The sequence below is a fragment of the Mesocricetus auratus genome, unplaced genomic scaffold (genome assembly GCF_017639785.1).
Source record: "Mesocricetus auratus isolate SY011 unplaced genomic scaffold, BCM_Maur_2.0 Super-Scaffold_100027, whole genome shotgun sequence".
Lineage (NCBI taxonomy): Eukaryota > Metazoa > Chordata > Mammalia > Rodentia > Cricetidae > Mesocricetus > Mesocricetus auratus.
Genome location: NW_024429208.1, coordinates 827,130 through 842,097, shown reverse-complemented (window position 1 = coordinate 842,097; position 14,968 = coordinate 827,130). Strand labels below are relative to the sequence as shown.

Genomic DNA, 14,968 nt, shown 5'->3' with positions numbered 1-14,968 from the left:
CGACTTTGACCACAGGTGCACGGGCCAAGGGCAACTCTTCACTCTGCCCTCCTTCACTCTACATAAAAGTCATGATAAATCTGTGTTCTTCAACACATTCCAAATATAACATGGTTGTCTGCCGTAGAGAAGTTATATTAAGTAAAATACTCCAGACCAGTATCTCTCAACCTAACCTTTCCAGCTGAATAATTTTATGGCAGGAAAGTACTCTCTGCTATCTATTGTGCTTTCATTCACCATGCATAGTTACAATATAATTCTAGTAGTGTTTCCTGTCCATTGTGGCATGCTGCTCTGAGTTCAGGAAAACAAAGGTTTAGTTCTCCGTAATCAATTGACATAAGTTAGACAAATTGTTGTAGGGCTTTCACCCTCCTTAATTCTGTTTTCAGCTGGTGTGTATATATGTATTCTGCAATTTGAACTGGCATTATTTGGTGCAACAGTAAGGAATTAGATGTTTTGCATTTTCAAAAATTAACATTAAAATGCAGCAATTATATTTGTTTTTAAAACAGAGAACTCCCCCCCCCAAAAAGGTCAGGCATTGGTGGTGCAGCCTTTAATCTCAGCACTTGGGAGGCAGAGGCAGGCGGATCTCTGTGAGTTCAAGGCCAGCCTGGTTTACAGAGTGAGTTCCAGGGTGGACTCCAAAGCTACAGAGACACTTGCCTTGAAAAAATAAGTTTTAAAAGGACACATTGAATAGGCCATTTACTGCTGATTTTGTCTCATTTCTTTGAAATTAACCAATCCTTCTGTGAGGAAGCATTCAACATTTCTTAATTTTATTTTGTTTTTCAAGACAAATTTTCTCTGTGTAGCCCTGACTGTCCTGGACCAGGCTGGCCAGGATCTCAGTGACTTGGATTTGCCTGCCTCTATGTCTGTAGTGCTGGGATTAAAGATATTCACCACCACTGCCCAGCAAATTCTTCACTGTTTAACTACGCTTTTTATTACACTGAGATGTGCTACATAGGAAGATGCTCTCTCTCTCTCTCTCTCTCTCTCTCTCTCTCTCTCTCTCTCTCTCTCTGTCTCTGTCTCTCCCCCCCCCTTGGGAGAGATCATTGTTATTTAGGACCTCTTGTAAATATTGCCAGCCTTTTTATTTTATTTTTTTAAAGATTTATTTATTATGAATACAACACCTTGCCTCCATGTACACATCAGAAGAGGGCACCAGATCTCGTTACAGATGGTTGTGAGCCACCATGTGGTTGCTGGGAATTGAACTCATGACCTCTGGAAGAGCAGTCAGTGCTCTTAACCTCTGAGCCATCTCTCCAGCCCGCCAGCCTTTTTAAAGAATAGTCCATCCCCTCCCCAGCTTCCTGAATGAATAGAACTTGGACTCACAGGAATTAACCAATGGCAAAAAGGAAACATTCCACAATTAGATCACATAACCCCTCCCTCTGTGACCCTTTAACCTTGCCAACACCTGTTACATGCTTACTTTCAGTGGCCTGGTTATAGGCAACGACCCCTCTTTCACTGTCCCTCATTCCTCTGTCCCATGCCCCTACCTTATTTCCCCTATTTAACAAAACTCTCATTAAATGCACCTTGATCGCAAAGTCTGTCTTGCTGTCCATTCTTTTGTTTCTCTTGTTCTACCATTCCAGGTTCCCGTGGGCTCCACCTCTGTTGTGCCCTGCTGGTGTGACCTCTGTGCTCTCTCTCTCTCTCTCTCTCTCTCTCTCTCTCTCTCTCTCTCTCTCTCTCTCTCACACACACACACACACACACACACACAAACACGCACAAGGCTTCACTTGCTGATCCCAATATTACCAAAGTCCCTGTTGTCCTGATCAATTTCCAAGGTACCCACACTAGTAGACTCTCATCATCAGAGGCTTCACCAGGATTCCCAGAGTCAGGGGGGTAGAGAAAGTGGAGCAGAGCAGAACACACTCCAAACAGGACCTGATCCATGATGAGACCCTGTGGACCAGTCCTTTATGCTGATCCCACACACAAGGGGACCCCTAAGTATTTGTGTCGTCAGTCTGCCAGCATGTGGTTACACTAAGTTACCAGGAGAAATGCCAGGGTCCAGCCTGTATCATGCTGTGATGCAGGATTCATCTATCCTGGACTGATTGATGTCTTTGGGGCTGTGTTTGGAACCAGCTGAACAGCCCCGGGTCTGACCCTGAGTTGGGGTGTGTGGATCAGGGAAGTCCCAACTACCCAGCAGCATTAAGGATGAGACAAAGACACCTTGTCATTTCAGGAGGGCTCTCTGTCCATTCTGGAGACCAGTTTATTCAAGCATTCTCTTAATTAGCTTTGTAAAAGCAGGGTTACTGGAGAAGACCTCTATTATCATGTATATAAGGCTTATGAAGAAACACATCCTTTAATCCTAGAGATGGTCCTAGAAGGCACATGCACAAACCCTTAGACATTGAGTCTCCAGATATGTCTCACTGGTCCCCAGGCACATCCAGCAGCTCTCATGATGGGGGTGGGGCCTAGGTCTATTGTTACACAAACTGGAGTTATTCTCCACTGTGGCCAGGCCTACAGCTAAGAGACAATAGGAGATTCGAGCTCCTGGAATTGGGCTGAGGCCCATATCATATTTGGCCTCTACAGACAAAAGAGCCATCGAGGACATAGCTGAGGGGTGACTACAACAAGCCTACTTGGACTGAGCTCCACACAGCCCAGCCTCATCCTCACTCAGCTCCCACAGACTCCTCGTGTCCCTGCTGACAGTCAGCACAGCAGACACAGATTCTGGAAGGTTCTCCATGCTGCTAGTTATTTTCTCCATCATACTTTCAGAATTCTCACCTTTAATTTGAACTGCCAATCTCTCAGGTCACGGACATGAGCCATCAAGATCACATTGAGATTTTACATTCAGTGTGTAAGCCAAGGTCTGAATCTCATGGCAGCATGGCAGTTACAAGATGGAGCTGTCCCCTCCTGCCTATGCTGGACCAGGAAGGTTGGCTGTGGAAGTAGAAGGGGCAGAGTGGGGGGCAGGGTCCTGGTGGACAGGACGGGGCTGGATGCTCTTCACAGGGGAAAGAAGACAGCTTTCAGACATTTGTTTTCTCTTGAGTTCTGAGAATCTGTCCCCAGGAGGCAGCTGTCTGAAGCTAAAGACAAAGAGTCCTGAACAGTCAATATAAAGACATCAAAGGCCCACTCTGGCTCATTCAAATGTCGAAATTCTGAGAAGTCCTAAGACCAAGTCTTTTCCTTTTTTACTCAGCTCAAATCCCTGGCCCACAGGGCGTCACCTTTTTGAAGCCTCCAGAGACAATGTAGACAGCTCTGGGCAATGACCATGCCAAGGGAAGAAGAAATGTTTCTGAGAGGAGTTTACTGAGAGGAGGTGGCTGGAGGAGGAATTATGTGCTAGCACGGCTCCCCAACAGCTTTACCCCACAGGCTTCAGGTTCTGTCCTGCTCCCCACACTTACCTGTAGCCTGAGCATAGTCCCCTCCTGGTCCACCTGTGAGTAGAAAAGCTGTGAGAGACCAGGTGGGAACCTGACCCTAAGAATTTTCCAGAACTGACAGCAGACCCTAGCTAAAGACAGGAACAATGGGGGTGTGGATGTGTTTCCATGAGCAGAGCACACTTCTAAAAGGGGCTGAGAGAGAACTCACACCCTGCCCTTTCCTACCTGTGTTTCTCCTCCTCTTCCTCACAACAGCCACCACAGCTCCAGTGATGGCCACAGCTCCAAGGAGAACCAGAACAGCAATGACTGCCACGATGGGGACAGTGGCCTGAGGAGGCTCTGGGAAGGGAAGGACAGGGAGGAAAGGTTGAGGGTCATGACCCCAGTTCTCAGGGTCTACAGAAGACTTGGGCTCTCCTGATCCCAGCTCTGCACCCCCTCCCTCCTTACCCCATCTCAGGGTAGGAAGAAGTCACACTGTCCCTATTTCCATACCACATGACTTTTTTATGTAAATGACTCTGTTGAGTCCACAGGAAAACTCTTGGACCTAATAAATACTCATGGTTGCCAGATACAAAACAATATAAAAAGTAGCCTTCATTTTGGCAGCCATGTATTGTCAAAAAAAAGAAATTAGAAAATGTACAACATTCAAAGCAAAACCACCAGAATTAGATGTTTAGAGATATACCAATCCACAGAAATGAAAGAACTCTGCAATGAAAACTTTAAGCATGATCTGACACAGGAAATCATAGAAGACAATGTTAGAAGATGGAAAGACAATCCATGGTCCTGAACTGACAGAGTTAATACTATGAAAGGAGGCATACTGCCCAAATTAATTATAGATACAACCTGCAATACTTGCAAAATGCTGACATATTCCATAGCTTTAGAAAAAAAAGAAGAGAATTTGTATGGAATTTCAAAAGATCATGAACAGCCAACAATCCTAAGGATTAAGATCACTGCTGCAGGCTGGTCAGGGGTGGAGCATTTCTTTAATCCCAGGGTTTATGTGGCAGAGGCAAGTGCATCTCTGTGAGTTACATGCCAGTCTTGTCTACAAAGCCAGTAGGACTGTAACACAGAGAAACCCTTTCTTTGAAAACAAAACAAAAGAACACTGCTGGAGGGTTACACTCCAAACTCAAACTATCCTTCAAATCTAGAGTGACAAAGACAGCCTGGAACTGGCATAAAATAGGCGGGGGTGGGGTGGGGGGTGGGGATGGAGGTGGGGGGAGGCATAGAATAGAAATCATGGAACAAAATGACAAAGCTATGCATATTTGAGTTTCAAGAAAGAATAAAAAACATATTGGAAAAGAGCCCATTCCCCACATGATATGGCAACACTGTTCTTTTTTTTTTTACCTGAACGTACGAATTTAGATTCTCACCTTTCATCTTGTGCAAAAGAAAAATTTAAATACAGCAAAGACCTTATTAAGCTCAAGACTTGAAACACCCAAACTTCAAGAAGACAACCTAGAGGAAACCCTTCCAGATACTGGGTAGACAAGAACCCCAGAATAGGACAATACCAGAGGAGTTAATTAGTCCATGCATCAGCATGAAGATAAAGTCTCTTCACAGCACAGGACACGATCAGCAGAGGGAACAGAAGCCACAATAGGGGAAACCTGTACCAACTGGACTGCAGACAAGGGACTAGAGCCATCAGTTTTCAGAGAACTGCAGAAACTAAACACCAAGGAACTAACATTGTCAGTCGAAAGAACTGAATAGACAGTTGTCTTAATAAAAGAAAAGGCACAAATGTCCACTAACAGTTCAGTATCTCTAGCCTTCATGAAAATGCAGATTAAACTACATTGAAGGCTGGAGAGTTGGCTCAGAGGTGAGGAGCACTTGATGCTTTTGCAGAGGACCTGGTTAGATGCACTGTGTGTGACTCCAGCCTCAGGGAATCGCACACCCTCTCTGATCCCAGACACCAGGTACTCACAAGGTGCACCTGCATACTTGCAGGAAAAACATTCATTCCCATGAAAGAATGAAATAAAAATGAAAGTTAAACTGCTCCATGATAGCACCTCACCCTAGTCAGAATGGCTGTCACCAAGAAATCTGACTGCAAATGCTGGAGAGGACATGGAGATAGAGGAGCCATTACTCACTACTGTGTGTGTGTGTGTGTGCGTGTGTGTGTGTGTGTGTGTGTGTGTGCAAACTAATACATTCATTGTGCAATCATTTTCGACATTTCCTAAAAAAAATTAATCACAAAACTACCATGTGACTCTGCTATTTTATTCCTGGTCAGAAGTCTACACCCTACTGGTGAGATATTTACACCCTATGGTCATTGTTGATTTATTCACTAAAACATTAGATTTAATCCATCAACAGATGAATAGATAATGGAAATTTGGTGCACATGAAAAATGGGAAACTATTCGACTCTAAACAGTGTGATCATAAAATACACACGAAAGTGGATCAATGTAGCATGTTAAGTATTAAAGAAAAACTACATTGTTTTTTCTCATATGTAGCCAACAATATATGCATATATACAAAAAGTGTACTTATGTGTACAGTGTAGCATGACTAAAAGACAACAAGAAAGGCTAAATATTGGGGATGAGGAAGGACTAAATACAGGTACTGAGTTTTGGAACAGGTTATAAAGCTAATTGTTTTCTAGTTATGCATCTGCCATGGATTTTCTTTTTATCTTTTTTTGGGGGGGTGTTGGTTCTGAATAAGTGCATGAATTGTATTTGATAAGGAATGTGTAAAATCCTTTTTGCATGTCCACAAGTTCATAACGGCTACACCAACTGTAAATAATCACTGAGATGTTTAACCTTTGTTGTGGTTAATTTCAGAGTGTGACTTTTTCTGTAATGAAGTTAAAAAATTAAAAATAAGTAGAGAAAGGGGATTACCCCCTGCTGAGGGTCTCTTCTTCCTCAGGACTGAGCCCAGTCCAAGGGCAGAGGGAGGAGTTGCCTGTGGCCCCTGCACCTGTGCGCAGCAGCTGCTCCTTCCCGTTCTCCAGGTATCTGTGGAGTGACTCCAAGCAGGCGCCCTCCAGGTAGGTCCTGTGTTTCTCTGCAACACCAGCCAGGTCCCACTAGCGCCGGGTGATCTGCGCAGCCACGTCGGCAGCCGTCCAAGTCCTCAGGTCATCGTTTAGGGAGATGTAATCATTGCCATCATAGGCGAACTGACCGTACCCGCGAGCCAGGCGCCCGTCCGACCCCACGTGACAGCCACACAAACACTGGTAGGTCTGAGAACCTGTGGGGATCCCGCGGTCAGCTCCGCCCACCCACGGCCCCGCCCGCTCTCGGAAGTCTCTTTACTGAAAGTGAAAATGTTCCCCAGTCCATATCTCTCTGATCCGGAGTCTCTGAGGTCCCACAATTCAGGAGGAACCTAGGATTTGGGATCCGGGGTGACTATGGCCCGATACATAGGGACATGAAGGTCGTGACCTCCGACGCGGGACCACTCACCGCCCTCGCTCTGGTTGTAGTAGCCAAGCAGCGTCTTCAGACTCACTCGGAAAGTCTGCTGGTTATTCTTGGTTCTCGGCGTCTCTCTCTCCCAATAACCCAGCCCCTCCCTCTCCATCCACGGTGCCCGCGGCTCCATCCTCGGATTTTCCGCGTCTTGTCGAAGCGCACGAACTGCGTGTCGTCCACGTAGCCGACTTCCAAGTACCGGGACTCCCCGAGGCCAGGGCGGGATGCAATGGTGTGGAAATACCGAAGGGAGTGGGAGCCTGGGGGCAGCGCGTGGTGAGACCCCGACCTCCTCCCGGGACCCCGGGCAGGTGCGCGGCCAAGAGGGGAGAGGGGCGCGGGGCTCGGGACGCGGGAGGGGAAGGGGCGGGAGGGTCTGGCCGGGTGATGCGGGGACGCGGCTTCCCCGGTGCCGCCCCCGCCCTCCCCGCAGACGCCATTTCCCTCCCGACCCCGCACTCACCCGCGCGGGTCTGGGTCGGGGCCAAGGCGGCAACCAGCAGCAGGAGCAGCAGCGTGAGCGACGCCATGGCCCCCATCTCAGATCTGGGCACCTCAGGGTCGCTCCACCTATGCGGGGGTGTTTCTCCAGGATCGCTCCACCAATCACTCTCCAGGATTGCTCCACCCAGGAGAGGTGAGCATTGCCAACTTTTCTTTAGTGTCCAGGTAGCAGGACCCCAGACTGGTTAGGAAGTGGAGAAGTGAAGGCCCCCAACTCTGAGCTTCCCCATCACAGACCTCGCCAGCCCGGGCCACTGCGACTTTGCTCTGAATACTTAAATAGACATAAAACGAACTGCATACTGTGTTCATAGAGCTGGGCTCACATGAAATGTGGCTTCCTCATGAGCAGCTGGCAAGAGGTCAGGTTCTTGCTGACTGTGCCCAGGATCCTTTTCTACTTGTCTGGGTCTCTCTTGATGTTGCTCTAGCTGCAGCAGGTGGCTCCCCAAGAGTCTGTCATACGGGAGAGAGGGGAGAGAGTTGGGAGGTGGGGGAGACCACTGGGCAACACTCTCAGGGAGGGAGAGGGGCAGCCAGGTTTTGATTCTTACCATGACCATCATTCAGTTTCCGTTATTTAAAAGCTGTACCTGCCTAGCAACAGTATTCTCACTCATACATGAGGATCTCGCAGACGAAGCAGTCAATCCGTGGAGCCCTGAACTCCCTGGCATGAAGATGCACCCACAAGTGTAAAGATTGAAGAAGCAATGGGGATGTGGGAAATTAAAAGAATTCTGCAGAACAAGTGACAATTGACTATTTAAAGGACACGGCACCAGTCATATTGAAATAGTCACTAGCAAGAGAGAACCATTTCAATTTTGGTTTCCTAGACGGTAGCACAGGTTTCCCAGTAGGTTAGTGGTTACAAGAGTGTACCTTTTATTCCTCAGTCTTGAGAATCATGTGGCTTACATACCTGGCAGGAACACACCAATGCCTGGGAAGGGAAGGAGATGCAGCCTGGAGAGCAGCAGTTCTGAGGAAGCAGAAATCACAAGCAGAGAAGACAGCACAGAACAGCAAAGAAGATGGAGAAGGAGCAGCAGGGTCTGATGAAGAAGGAGCAAAGCAAAATCAGTGAGAAGCTTTCCCAACACAGCCTCTCAGAGAGCCTGGGGGAGAAGTGTGGGCTGGAAACCTGCAGGGCAAGCACTTGTATGGAGTGAAGAGCATTTTCAGTATGAAAACACACTGCTTATCATAATGTGTTTATGAGCCATCCAGGAAGCTAGGGTTACCCCCACAACACCTGAAAATATTGGTGATCCAAACTTGAAACACAAAGGTAATGATAAATCTGTCTTCTTCAACACATTCCAGGTATAACATGATCGTCTGCTGTAGAGAAGCTGTATTAAGTAGAAAAAACCAGACCAGTATCTTTTAACCTAACATTTCCAGCTGACAGAAAAGTACTGAGCTTTGTATTTGGCTTTTATTCGGCGTGCATAATTACAAAATAATCGTAGTAGTGTTTTGTGTCCATTGTGGCATGCTTCTCTGAGTTTGGGAGGGGGATTCCAGTCCTCTGTAATCAGTTTCATCGATTAGACAAATTGTATTAGGGCTTTATACCATCCTTAATTCTCTTTTCAGCTTGTGTTGATATACGAATAGAAAGGAGGTGAAAGGAAGGGCTGGAGGGGAGGTAACAGCCGGCAGGGTGGAGAGGAGCAAGGCAAAGAAAGAGAAGCCCAGCAGAGGTGGATGCAGGACAAGGGCACATCAGGGAGGCCATGGCATCCGATATTGTGGTGGAGCACTCCCATCAAAGCACACCCCAAGTCAAAGAAACTGAGATGGCTCAGTGGATGAAGGCTCTGGCCACTAAGCCTGAAGATATGAGTCCCTGGAATGGCTGGGGGAGGGAACTGATTCCCCAAAGTTGCCCTCTGCGCTTACATGAACCATGGCACCCCCCATGTAAACAAATTAGTAAATATGAGATTTAAAAATATTTTGTTTTAAAATGTGAACTGTTCTGTGCAGTCTCCCTGATTTTCTCCAAAGGGGAGATGGCTACTATTCATCTCTATTCCACCTGCACACAGCCACTAAGAAATTTACATGGTGTGGCCAACGCCATCTTATTTGCTCAGTGTGCACCAGGCTGTGGGTTCTATATCCCCAGGGTGGGGGTCAAGAGATTTGTAGTCAGCTGTGTATCACAATATTTAAAGCTGTGGAGGGATACTGGTATGAGAGCTAGGGACACATTTAGCCATCTGTCTCTCATAGCACCTTGGGTGGTGGGTACCAATTGTGTGGCTCTCCCTAAGTATGATGGAGACACTGCTTGTGCCAACAGCTTCACTTTAAGGTAGGAAGACAATGAACTGATTTTTGCCCCAATCAAGAACAATTAAATAAATAGTCCTACTCAAAAACGAGCAAACAAACAAACAAACCAGGCAATTGATGGCTGGGCATTGGTGGCGCACACCTTTATTCCCAGCAATTGAGAAGCAGAGACAGGTGGATATCTGTGACTTAGAGACCAGCCTGGTATTCAGAGCCAGTTCCAGCATAGGCTCCAAAGCTACAGAAAACCCCATCTCGAAAAAAACAAACAAACAAACAAACAAAAGAAAACAAGAAAGCCAGTGAAATGTGCTCACCTGCCTTATACCTACTGACTTCCAAAACCTCCGTTTCTTTAGCAGGAGAAATCACCATTTGCTCTGCCTCTTCTTGCTCCCCTAAAGGGACAGCAGCTGCTGGCTCCACCTCCACACCCAGAATGCACCCCTGGGAGAGTGGCTCCTTCAGCCCTGGAGAATAGGAAAGTGTAGGAAAAGGGGTGAGAGGTTGGAGAATGAGTATGCATGCTTGCCATGGGTGGTGAACAATTATCTTAATAAAAGAGAGAGCTCCAATGGCCACTAATATTTGTAGTGAGTTCAGTATCTCCAGCCTTCATGAAAATTCAGACTAAACTACTTTGAAGACTGTAGAGTTGGCTCAGAGGTGAGGAGCACTTGATGCTCTTGCAGAACACCTGGTTAGATGCACTGTGTGTGACTCCAGTCCCAGGGAATCGCACACCCTCTGTGACCCCAGACACAAGGTACAAAAGAGTGCATGCACACGTGCAGGTCAAACACTCACCCCCATAAAAGAGTGAAAGAAAAATGAAAGTTAAATTGCTTTGTGATAGCACCTCACCCCAGTCAGACTGGCTGTCACCAGGAAATCTGATAGCAAATGCTGGAGAGGACATGGAGAGGAGCAATTACTCACTCTGTGTGTGTGTGTGTGTGTGTGTGTGTGTGTGTGTGTGTAAATCATTTAGGACATTTGTCAAAAAATTAAAATTATAATGATCGCCTGTCACACAGAAAAACCCAGTTTCAAAAATGAAAACAGAAAGCAAACAACATGAAAGTAGAACTAGCATATGACTCAGGTATTTTACTTCTGGGCAGAAGTCCACACCCTACTGGCAAGTTTTTTTTTGCACCCCATTTGCACCCCATGCTTCTTGGTGCTTTATTCCCTACAGCCAAGAATTGGATGTCAGTCAGTTGTCCATCAGCAGATGAATAGACAATGAAAATTTGGTATACACATAAAATGGAATGCCATTCAAGGCTTTCAACAGTGTAATCACAAAATACTCAGGAAAACAGATGGGTTTAGCATGTACACTCTTAACAGAAGTCACAATCCCAGGGTGGGGGGAAACTACTTTGTTTTTCTTCATATGTGGGCTATAGCCAACAATATATGGATATATCTAAACAAGTGTGCATTAGTATATAGAAAGAAAACCTAAGTATTATTAGGGGATGTGAAAGGACTCAATGAAGGCAATTTTATTTGAGTTATGAAACAGGTTATAATGCTAATTGTTTTCTAGTTCTAGATCTGTCATAGATTTTCTTTCTTTTCTTTTCTTTTTTTTTCCGTGTTGGTGTTGGATACGCGCGCGAATTGTATTTGATAACGAATTCGGAAAACCCAAAGTGAACCTTCATAGGTTCATAATGGACACTCTAACTGCATAGAATTAAACTGAGCTTTTGTTCTGGCTAATTTCGTGTGCGACTTTTTTCTGTAATACAGTTCCAAATAATTGAAAATATGAAGAAGAGACAGGGGCATGACCCCAGCTGAGGGGTCTCTTCTTGCTAGGGACTGAGCCCAGCGTGAGGGCAGAGGGAGCCTGCAGCCCCTGCACCTGGGCGCAGCAGCTCTTCTTTCCAGGCCTCTGGGTGTCACTGCAGCAACTCCACGCCAGCGCCCTCTAGGTAGGCCCTTTCTTGCTCTGCAAAACCAGCTTGCTCCCACTTGCACCAGGTGATCTGTGCCGCTGTGTCTGCCCAGTCCATGTGCTCAGTTCCTCCTTCAGGCTGATGTAATAGGTGCCCTCTTCAGCTATCCTAAGGTACCCGCTAAGGAGGCGATCATCAGACCACACGTGACAGCTAGAGGGACACCAGCAAGTGTGAGAGGCTGCAGAAACCCCGCGGTCAGTCCACCGACCTGAGGATTTCTCTAAACCGAAGGGGAAACCGGTTCCGGTTCTTTGCTTTCCAGAGCCAACTTCTCTGAGATTGTGCAGCCTCAGTTCCAATCTTAGACTTGGGACCCTGGCGACTCCGTTCATGAAAGTCATGACCTCCAAACCACCTCACTCATCGTTCTGGTTGTAGAAGCACAGCGGGGTCCTCAGGTTCACTTGCTGTCCTTGGGAATCCTTGTGTTCCTTTCCCAATAATCCTGCCCCTCCCGTTCCATCCGTGGCTGCTGAGGCTCCATCCTCGGATTCTCCGCATTGCTGTCGAAGCCCACGACTTGCGTGTTGTTCATGTAGCCGACTTCCATGTACTGGAGGGGGGGGTTCCCCGAGGCCAGGCCGGGACAGAATAGTGTAGAAGTACAGCAGCAAGTGCGAGCCTGGGGGCAGCGCAAGGTGAGACCTTCTCCAGGGATCCCCAGAAGGTGCACAGGCCGGGAGGGGAGCAGGTCACAGGGCTCGGAACACCGGTGGGGAAGGAGCAGAAGAGTCTGGCTGGGCCATGCGGGGACGCGGCTTCCCTGGTGCTGCCCCTGCCTTTCCCTCAGACGCCTTTTCCCTCCCGACCCCGCACTCACTTGCGCGGGTCTAGGTTGGGGCCAGGGCGGCCACCAGCAGCAAGAGTAGCTTGTGCAGCGCCAGCGCCCCCATCTCAGATCTTGGGTTCCCTGCTTGGACTTTATAACCAGTGCCCCTGTCAGCGCTGATTGGGTCTCCAGGATCTGAACACTCGATGGGGATGAGAGTAGCTGAGCTGTCATCAGTGTCAGAAGGAGCTGACACAGGTCAGGAGCTGGAGAAGTGAACCTGGGGACCGGGGAATCCCCAGCTCTGGGCTTCCCCACCACAGACCTCGCCTGAGGACTAAGACTTTGTCTAAAACACTAACCATGTGCTGTGGGACCAAGCACTCTTTGACTTGTGTCTCTGTGTCTGGAATTGAGGAGAGTCCTAGGAAATGAGGGTCTAATTCTTCATCTCCTCCCACCTTCCTCCTCCTCCTCCTGCTCTTCCTATACTAAGGCTGTAGTCTTCTGGGAGAAATCACACCCCGGAGAATGGCAACAGTGGGCAGATCTGAAATTGCATTTTCCCGCTATTGTGTTTTTAATTAAAAAAAAAACTATGTTTACCATGCATGTATGTTTCTGTGAGTAGCCATGTTCTGCCCACAGCATACACCCGGGGAGGTCAGGAGACAACATGCAGAACCTGGTCCTCTCCTTCTACTGGCAAGTGCATTCCCAAAAGAGCCTTTGTGCAGCTCTGTAGGTTTCCTCTTTAAAGCTCCAAGAGTTGGCCCACAAATAACATAGAGACCTGGTTCCTGTGTTCACCTACATGAGCAGCTCACATGTCAAGTCTGACAGGTCACTGTGTTATTTGTGAAAATGAGTTTGTGCTCTTCACAGGGTGTCTAACCAGGCTTTGCATGGAAAACTTATAAAATGCCTAATGTCCTTTGTGAAAGGAAGCAAAAATGATTCTGGCTGGTTGGGTTTTACAGTGATTGTAAAACTCACTCCAAAGAGCCTAGATTCTCTGTGTGGATCCAGGAGGTTGTCTCAGGACAGTAGACCCCTTGACCATGGGAAAGTGACTCCCTGTGGGTGCCTGACTCCATCACCACACTGAGCCTTGTTTACACTCTGTTTCCCTAGTGCTCACACTTTCAGGATGACGCTTAATTGATTAACCACACCGAGAAATGAACTATTTAAAGCATAGCACACTGCACTTAAATTTCTGTGGATCCGGGTACCTCTCAGAGTGCCTGACCTGTGCGGTCCTCACACTTGTGTTGATGTGAGCTGACAGATGGGCTGGTGAGATGAGGGACAGTGGCTCTGATAACTGAGTTGGCTCCTGAGTTCCTCAGGCCTGGGCAGTGTGGACACTGGGCAAGAGGTTGGATCTTGTCCTAGGTGGGGCAGGCTGGTGACCAGATGGGAAATTTCAGTGGTGCAGATCTTTTATTTCTGGGATATATTGACTTGACCTTTTTTAAATTTTAGGAACTGAAAGCAGAGGTGAGTGGGGGCTAGTGTGCAGAGAGTCAGAGGACAGCACAGTGTGTCACTGTGTGCTCCAATCTAGTCACATAAAGGCTCAAGTCTCTACAGCGGCCCTGCTAGCTTCAGCAGTTCTAGGCATTGCCTGTTCTACAAACTACACACATGAGAAGCTATGCAGTTTTACTGGGAAAACTCAAGCCTACTTTTTTATCCTGATCACCATAAAGAGAGGTTCCTAGGCAGTTCTGTGTTAAACATGAATGTAAAGGAAGCCTAGCTAGGCTCTGCAGATGTGTCCATTAAAAATCCTTGAAGTAGGGACTGCAATGATGGCTTGGCATTTAAGAGCATTTGCTGCTCTGCAAAGGACTCAGGTTTGGTTATTATGACTGTGTGGTGGCTCACAACTGCCTGGAACTGTAGTTCTCCAGGAACCAAGGTCCTCTTCTGGCCACTCTGGACACCAGGCACTTCCTCTTCTGAGCTATTCTGGGTATGCCTGTCAGTTATTTGTGGTTAAAAAAAGAAATAAGAAAAAAAACACCTACATACAGGAAGGGAAACACTTTTTAAATTTCTTTTTATTTACAAACAATCATATCTTACATATGAACCCCAGGTCCCTCTTCCTCCCCTGGTAGACATTTTTATATGTATTAATTAAATAAATGGATCGTTAAAATTTTTATGTCTTGGCTTGGTGGCACATGCCTTTACTCCCAGCACTCAGGAAGCAGAGGCACATGGATCTCTGATTTCAAGGCCAGCCTGGTCTACATAGAGATTTCAATGGCAGCCTGAGTTACACAGACAGACCCTGTCACCCACCCCTATAAAATATATAAAAAATACATAAAAACTATACTGGAATCTGATGTCTATATTATTGTGAATTCTTTATACTTGGTTCCTTTTGTATCTCCTCTGGCCACTGGCTTCCCAGTACTCCTCCACAGCCTGTTTCTCCTTCAGTACCCT

General features: G+C 47.0%; 2 pseudogenes; both read right to left on the bottom strand.

Annotated features, from left to right (window-relative positions):
- Positions 1-2,239: 2,239 nt before the first annotated feature.
- On the bottom strand, positions 2,240-6,765 carry LOC121134372 (annotated as a pseudogene).
- A 4,937-nt stretch (positions 6,766-11,702) lies between these two features.
- Positions 11,703-12,626, bottom strand: LOC121134371 (annotated as a pseudogene).
- Positions 12,627-14,968: the final 2,342 nt, after the last annotated feature.